Raw genomic sequence first — 9,418 nt, 5'->3', positions numbered from 1 at the left:
TACTTGTCATTTTTCTATTGATAAAAAAATTTAGATAGGGAAAACTTTACACATGCATGGAAAAGAATGAAATTCAAGTAATGAATAAAATAATTTGATGATAAAGGAATGGATAGGCACTAAATGGTGGGAAAAAAACACATCAGCCAACAACATATCATACATAGATTTTTGATAGTACAGATACACTTGTACATGCCTCCTTACACAAGGACGTCTCTTAATTTTATGGTATGCTACTTGTGACTAGCAAGAATAGCGTTTTCTTATTTTCTTAGGAATTTTTTAAAATTTAAATAGTTTTGTAGTAGTTAGGGAGAGAATTTAAACATATTGTCAATCAAATATTAATAAAAATAAGGGTAAGTGCACCAAGTTGTGGTACCAAAAAGGTGCCACTTTTTATCTTTTCATAAAAATGTGCCATTGGCATGAAAAGGTCATCCAAACCTATGGGTTGGATGCCCAAGGCAAATCCAACCCAAAGGGTTGGTATTCTCCCAAGCAAACCATTTGGCGAGCGCCAAATATGGCACTTGCCAAATGCAAAATTTTGAATTTTCACATTTGGCGCGTGCCAAATGTGAAAAGTCAATTTTTTGTATTTGGTGAGCTCTAAATTTGGCGCGCGCCAAATGTTTTGCATTGTCTAATGTGAATGTTTTGTGAGTGCGTAGATTTTCCAATCTGGGCACAAGTTATATCCACCCCCGAAGGAGAATATATACATAAAATATAACATTTAAGTATAGCTCTATAGGACATATAATGTAGATTCTAGTTTTTAGAGGATCATATAAAATTTCAGACTTAGTCAAATTTTAGTAATCAACATGTCAAATTTTAGTAATCAGCATGTTCCTAGTAGCATTCTTTAGCTATGTATCTCACTCTCTTTATCTTCTCCAAACTCTAGACCTATCTCTCTCCCTCTCTTGTCTCTCTCACTTCTCTATCCTTGACTCTCTCCCTCTCTATTCTCTCTCACTCTCTTATTATTTCTCTCCCCTCCCACTCCTTTCTCTTGGTCACTACCTATCCATTTTATCCTCTCTCCCCATATTTAGGGTTGTCCCTCCCTCCCTATTCACCTCACTGCCTCTCTCTCTCTCCAAACCTATCTATCTATTCATTCTCTAGGTCTCTCACTTCCTCCATGTCTACCTCTCTATCCATCTCCTCTTACTCATCTCTTTATTCTTCTATTCTCCCTCCCTCCCTCCCCTCTCTAGGTCTCTACCTTCCTTTCTTCCTCTCTCCCTCTTTATCTCCCTCTCCCACTCTCTCGTCTTCTCTCTTCCTCTCTTATTCTCTATCTTCATTGTCTAGGTCATTACCTCTCCATCCCACCCTCTCTCCCCTCTCTAGGTTTCTCCCTCTCTTCCTCTCCACCTATCTACCTTTGCATATAGGTCTTGTTACCCACCTCTCTTTATCCCCCTCTATCTATCTCACTCCTCTCTGGCCATCTAGGTCTCTCACCTATCTATATTCCCCCTCTATAATTCTCTATGTCCCTCTTTACCTCTATCTCCCTCCTTCTTAACCCTATCCCTTTATGAACTCCCTCATTTTCTCTTCCTCCCCTAACCTCTTTATCTCCTCCTTCCATAGGTCTCTCACTCCCTCCATGTCTACCTCTCCATCCATCCCCTCTTTCTCCTCTCTTTGTTCTTCTATCTCTTCTCTTCTCCCTCCCTCCCCTTTCTAGGTCTCTCCCTTCATTTATTCCCCTCTCCCTCTCTACCTCCCCTTCCATACACAGCCCCATATATATCTCACTCTCCCACTTTTTTATTCTCTCTTCCTCTTTTATTCTCTCTCTCTACATTCTAGGTCATCAACTCTCTCTCGCCTCTCTAGGTTTATCACTTCCTTCTTCTCCACCTATCTACCTATGCATCATGTCTCATTACTCACCTCTCTTTCCCCCCTCTATTATCTCATTCCTCTCTCTTGTCATCTAGGTCTCTCATCTTTCTTTCCCAATATAGTTCTCTCACCTATCTATTTGTCCCCTCACTAGTTCTCCCCCTCTCTTCCCCTCTATCTCCCTCCCCCTTTACCCCTATTTATTTTTTAACTCTATCCTCCTCTTCTCTCTTTCCCCACACCTCTCTATCTTCTCCTTCCCCTTGTCTTGTAGTCCCTCCATGTCTACCTCTCCCTCAATCCCCTCATACTCTTCTCTCTCTTTATTCTTTCATCTCTCCTCTTATCCTTCCCTCCAATTTATGGGCATCTTCATTATTTTCTTCCCCTCTCCCTCTCTATCTCCCTCTCCCTCCTTATCCCAATCTCTCTCTCCCTTCCCTACTAATTCTTATTCTCTCTTTATCGTCTACATCATCATCTTTCCATCACACCCTCTCTAGCCCTCTCTAGGTTTCTCCCTCATTCCCTCTCCACCTCTCTACATCTCCATCCATATCTCATTACCAACATCTCTCTATCCCCCTCCATCTATCTCAACCCTCTCTCTCTCACCCTATCTAGGTCTCTCATGCCTCTCTCCCCCTCTAGGTATCTTATATCTCTATATAACCAATCTAGGTATGTGCATGAGCATGGTGGGCCAATGACCCCTTAGGAAACCATTACTATCTATCTTAGGACACAATATGACCTCTTAGGACAACATATGGTGTTGTTACAAGTCATTTGGTGTGCTAAGAGGTCATATGGTGTCGTTACGGTTCATATGGTGTCCTAAGGGGTCATATGGTGTTCTATGAGCCCTTAGGATACCATATGATCTCTTAGAACACCATATGAGCCCTAACGACACCATATGGTGTCCTAAGGGGTCATATGGTGTCCTAAGGGGTCATACGGTGTCCTAAGGGGTCATTTGTTGTTTTATGACCCCTAAGGGCATCATATGACCCCTTAGGACACCATATGACCCCTAATAACACCATATGGCCCATAACGACCCCATATAGTGTCCTAAGGGGTCATATGGTGTTCTATGACCCCTTATGACACCATATGGTGTCATTAGGTGTCATATGGTGTCCTAAGGAGTCATATGGTGTTGTTAGAGGTCATATGGTGTCCTAAGGGGTCATATGGTTCCCTAATGGGTCATAGAATACCATATGACCCCTTAGGACACCATATAATCCCTAAGGACACTATAGGACACCATATGACCACTAATGACACCATATTGTGTCTTGAGGAGCCATATGGTGTCAGAAGTGGTCATGTCATGTACTAGGATGTTAAAAGGGGTCATATGGTGTCCTAGGGGGTCATAGAACACCATATGACCCCTTAGGACAACATATGGTGTTGTTAGGGGTCATATGGTGTCCTAAGGGGTCATATGGTGGCCTAAGGGGTCATATGATGTCCTTAGAGGTCAGAAAACACCAAATGACCCCTTAGGACACCATATCACCCCTTAGGACACCATATGGTGTCGTTAGCCCTCATATAGTCTTCTAAGAGATCATGTGGTATCCTAAGGGGTCATAGAACACCATATGATGCCTTAGGACACCATATGACCCCTAACAACACCATATGGTGTCATAAGGGGTCATATGGTGTCGTTAGGGGTCATATAGTGTCCTAAGGGGTCATATGGTGCCCTAATAGGTCATAGAATACCATATGACCCCTTAGGATACCATATGATCCCTAACGACACCATATGTACTCCTTAGGACACCATATGACCCCTAACGACACCATATTGCCCCTTGAGGGGTCATATGGTGTCACAAGTGGTCATGTCATGTCCTAGGATGTTAAAAGGGGTCATATGGTGTCCTAGGGGGTCACCATATGAACCCTCGGGACACCATATGACCCCTTAGGACACCATATGGTGTCATTATGGCTCATATGGTGTCCTAAGGGGTCATATGGTATTCTTTGACCCATTAGGATACCATATTACCCCTTAGGACATCATATGATCCCTAATGACACCATATGGTGTCGTTAGGGGTCATATGGTGTCCTAAGGGGTCATATGGAATTCTATGACCTCTTAGAACACCATATGACCCTGAAGACAACCATATGGTGTTTAAAGGGGTCATACGGTGTGGTTAGGGGTCATATGGTGTTATTAGGGGTCATATTGTGTCCTAAGGGGTCATATGGTGTTCTATGACCCCTTAAGACACCATATGACCCCTAACGACACCATATGGTATCCTAAGGGGTCATATGGTGTCCATGGGGGTCATATGGTGTTATATGACCCCTTAGGACATGTCATATGATGTCCTAAGGGGTCATATGGTGTCCTAAGGGGTCATATGGTATTCTATGACCCCTTAGGATACCATATGACCCCTAACATCACCATATGGTATCCTAAGGGGTCATATGATTTCATAAGGGGTCATATGGTGTCCTAAGGGGTCATATGAAGTTATATGACCCCTTAGGACACCATATGACCCCATACAACACCGTATGGTGTTCTAAGGGGTCATAAGGTGTTCTATGACCCCTTAGGACACCATATGATCCTTAATGACAACATATGGTGTCCTAAGGGCTCATATGGTATTCTATAACCCCTTGGGACACCATATGAGCCCTCGGGACACCATATGACCCATAAAAACACCATATGGTTTCCTAAGGGGTCATATGGTGTTCTATGTTCCCTTAGGATATCATATGACCCCATACGCCACCATATGACCCCTCATGATACCATATGGTGTCCTAAGGGGTCATAGAACACCATATGACTCCTTAGGACACCATATGACCCCTAACAACATCATATTACCCCTTAGGACACCATATGGTGTCGTTAGGGGTCATATGGTGTCCTAAGGAGTCATAGAACACCACATTACCCCTTAGGAAACTATATGACCCCTAACAACACCATATGACCCCTTAGGATACCATATAGTGTCCTTAGGGGTCATATGGTGTCCTAAAGGGTCATATGACCCCTAACAACACCATATGACATGTCCTAAGGTATTATATGGTATCTTAAGGGGTAATAGAACACCATATGACCCCTAAGGACACCATATGACCCCTTAGGACACCATATGACCCCTTACGACACCATATCATGTTTTTAGGGTTCATATGGTGTCCTAAGGGGTCATAGAACACCATATAACCCCTTAGGACACAATAAGACCCCTAACGACACCATATGACCCCTTAGAACACCATATGTTTGTCTTAGGGGTCATATGGTGTCCTAAGGGGTCATATGGTATTTTATGACCCATTAGGATAGCATATGACCCCTAACAACACTATATGGTGTCGTTAGGGGTCATATGGTGTCATAAGGGGTCATATGGTGTTCTATGACCCCTAAGACCACCTTATGGTATCCTGAGGGGTCATATGGTGTCATTAGGGGTCATATTATGTCATAAGGGGTGATATGGTGTTGTATGACCCCTTAGGACACCATATGACCCATAACGAAACCATATGGTGTCCTAAGGGGTCAAATGGTGTCCTTAGGGGTCATTTTGTGTTCTATGACCCTTTGAGACACCATATGACTCCTTAAGATAGGTCATATGGTGTCCTAATGGGTCATATGGTTTCCTAAGGGTCATATGGTATTCTATGACCCCTTATGACATCATATGACCCCTAACATCACCATATAGTATCCTAAGGGGTCATATGATTTCCTAAGGCGTTATATGGTGTTTTATGACCCCTTAGGACACCATATGACCCCTAAGACCAATATATGGTGTCCTGACAGGTCACATGGTGTCATTAGGGGTCATATGGTGTTGTTAGGGGTCATATGGTGTTGTTAGGGGTCATATTGTGTCTTAAAGGGTCATACGGTGTTCTATGACCCCTTAGGACACCATATGATCCCTAACGACACCATATGGTGTTCTAAGGGGTCATATGGTGTCCTTAGGGGTCATATGGTGTTCCTAGGGTTCATATGGTGTTCTATGACCCCTTGAGACACCATATGACCCCTTAGGACATGTCTTATGGTGTTCTAAGGGGTTATATGGTATTCTATGATCCCTTAGGATACCATATGACCCCTAACATCATCATATGGCTTCCTAAGGGGTCATATGATTTCCTAAGGGGTCATATGGTGTCCTAAGGGGTCATATGGTGTTCTATGACCCCTTAGGACACCATATGACCCCTAATGACAACATATGGTGTCCTAAGGGTTCATATGGTGTTCCCTAACCTCTTGGGACACCATATGAGCCCTCAAGACACCATATGACCCCTAAAAACACCATATTGTGTCTTAAGGGGTCATATGGTGTTCTATGTCCCCTTAGGACACCATATGACCCCATACGACACCATAAGACCCCTCATGACACCATATGGTGTCCTAAGGGGTGATATGGTGCCCTAAGGGATCATAGACCACCATATGTCTCCTTAGGACACCATATGACCCCTAACAACATCAAATGACCCCTTAAGACACCATATGGTGTCATTCAGGGTCATATGATGTCCTAAGGGGTCATAGAAGACCATATGACCCCTTAGGACACCATATAACCCTTAACAACACCATATGATCCCTTAGGACACCATATAGTGTCCTTAGAGGCCATATTGTGTCCTAAGGAATCAAATGGTGTGCTAAGGGGTCATAAAACACAATAAAACCCTTTAGAACACTGTGTGATCCCTTAAGACACCATATGACCCCTAACAACACCATATGACCCCTTAGGACACCATATGGTGGTCTTAGGGGTCATATGGTGTCCTAAGGGATCATAGAACACCATATGACACCTCATGACACCATATGACCCCTTAGAACACCATATGACCCCTAAAAACACTATATGGTATTGTTAGGGGTCATATGGTGTCCTAAGGGGTCTTATGGCATCCTAATGGGTCATAGAATACCATATGACCCCTAACGACACCTTACGACCCCTTAGGATACCATATGACCCCTAGCAACACCATATGGTGTCTTAAGGGGTCATATGGTGTCGTGAGGGGTCATATGGTGTTCTATGACCCCCTAGGACACCATATGACCCCTTTTAATATCCTATTACATGACATGAGCACTTGTGACACCATATGACCCCTCAAGACACAATATGGTGTCATTAGGAGTCATATGGTGTCCTAAGGGGTCATATGGGGTCGTTAGGGATCATATGGTATCCTAAGGGGTCATATGGTATTCTATGACCTATTAGGACACAATATAACCCCTTATGACACCATATGACCCCTAAAAACACCATATGGTGTCATTAGGATTCATATGGTGTCCTAAGGGGTCATATGGTGTTGTTAGGGGTCATATGGTGTTATATGACCCCTTAGGACACCACATGACCACTACCGATACCATATGATGTCCTAAGGGGTCATCTGATGTCGTTAGGGGTCATATGGTGTCCTAAGGAGTTAGATGGTGTTCTATGACCCCTTAGGACACTATATGGTGTCATGAGGGATCATATGGTGTTGTGTGGGGTCATATGGTGTCCTAAGGGGACATAGAACACCATATGACCCCTTAGGACACCATATGGTGTTTTTAAGGATCATATGGTGTCCTAAGGGCTCTAATGGTGTCTCGAGGGCTCTAATGGTGTCCCAAGGGTCATAAAACACCATATGACCCCTTAGGACACCATATGTTGTTATTAGGGGTCCTACAGTGTCCTAAGGGGTCATAGAACACTATATGACCCCTCAGGACACCATATGGTGTTGTAAGGGATTATATGGTGTTGTATGGGGTCATATGGTGTCCTAATAGGTCATATAACACCATATGACCCCTTACGAAATCATATGACCCCTTAGGACACCATATGGTGACGTTAGGGATCATATGGTGTCCTAAGGGATCATATAACACCATATGACCCCTTAGGACACCATCTAACAACTTAGGACACTATTTGGTATTGTTAGGGGTCATATGGTGTTCTGAGGGGTCATAGAACACCATATGACCCCATAGGACACCATATAACCTCTAACGATACCATATGACCCCGTAGGACACCATATGGTGTCATTAGGGGTCATATAGTGTCTTAAGGGGTCATAGAACACCATATGACCCCTTAGGACATCATATGACCCCTTAGGAAACCATATGAGCCTTTTGAACACCATATGGTGTTGTTAGAGGTCATGTGGTGTTCTAAGGGGTCATAAAACACCATATGAGCCCTTAGGACACCATATGGTGTCATTAGGGGTCATATGGTGTCATAAGGGGTCATAGAAGACCATATTTTCCCTTAGGATAGCATATGACCCCTTAGGATTCCATATGGTGTCCTTAAGGGTCATATGGTGTCCTTAGGGGTCATATGGTGTCCTAGGGGGTCATAGAATAGCATATGACACCATATGACCCCTAACGACACCATATTACCCCTTAGGACACCATATGACCCTTGACGACACCATGTGACCCTTTAGGACATGATATGGTGTTGTTAGGGGTTATATGGTGTCCTAAGGGGTCATATGGTATCGTAAGGGGTCATATGGTGTCTTAAGGCGTCCTATGGTCTCTTGAGTATCAATACGACCACTACCCTCAACCCTATCTACCCTAAATAATGTTCCATCAATCTTGTACCCCATACCATAAACCTTATATCGTACAACATATTATCTAAATCCTATACAAGGAGGGGAGAAAAAAAAGGGGAGAGGGAAGAATAAAGAGAAAGAGAGATCTACGAAGAAATGGAGAGGTGGGTAGGGAGTGGTTGAGAGACCTAGAGAGGGAAGAGTAGATAGGTGAGGGAGAGAGAGAATAAAATAAGAGAGATAAGTCCACAAAGAGAGAAAGAGGGGTAAGGAGGTGGAAAGGAAAGAATTAGAGAGGAGAGAGATATAAAGTGAGAGATCTAGAGCCTAGGAAGAGAGATTTGAGAGACCTAGGGTGGAAAGATAGAGGCGAAGGATATATAGGGGGATTAAGAGACAAAGAGGGAGATGTAGATATGTAAAGACAAAGGGAAGGAGAAAAATCAGTATGGAAAGAGAGGTTAGGAGGGAGAGGTATTCATTAAGAGAACACAAAGAGAGTGGAGAGAAACAATAAGAAGAGAAAAGAGATGAAGGGAGGGAAGGATAGGGATGGAGATAAGGAGGGAAGGTGAGAGAGAGAGGGAGAGAGTATAGGAGAGATCTAGAAAGGGGAGAGAGAAAATAGAGAGAAGAAAGGGCGAGTTATAGGTCTAGATTTTTTGGTAGATAAAGAGGTGATGAGAGAGATAAGAGAAGGAGACAGTTCATAAAGGGAGATGGGTAAGGGGTGATGGAGAGAGAGAGGTGGAGAGGAAGGGAGAGAACTAGAGCGGACAAATAGAGAGATGAGATATGTAGAGCATGAGAGAGAGGTTAATGTAGCGTCGTAAATTGTACGCACTTGCTAGGGTGGTACAATTTCGCA

The sequence above is a fragment of the Cryptomeria japonica genome, chromosome 7, assembly GCF_030272615.1.
Source record: "Cryptomeria japonica chromosome 7, Sugi_1.0, whole genome shotgun sequence".
Classification (NCBI taxonomy): domain Eukaryota; kingdom Viridiplantae; phylum Streptophyta; class Pinopsida; order Cupressales; family Cupressaceae; genus Cryptomeria; species Cryptomeria japonica.
Note: the sequence above shows the minus strand (reverse complement) of the source record.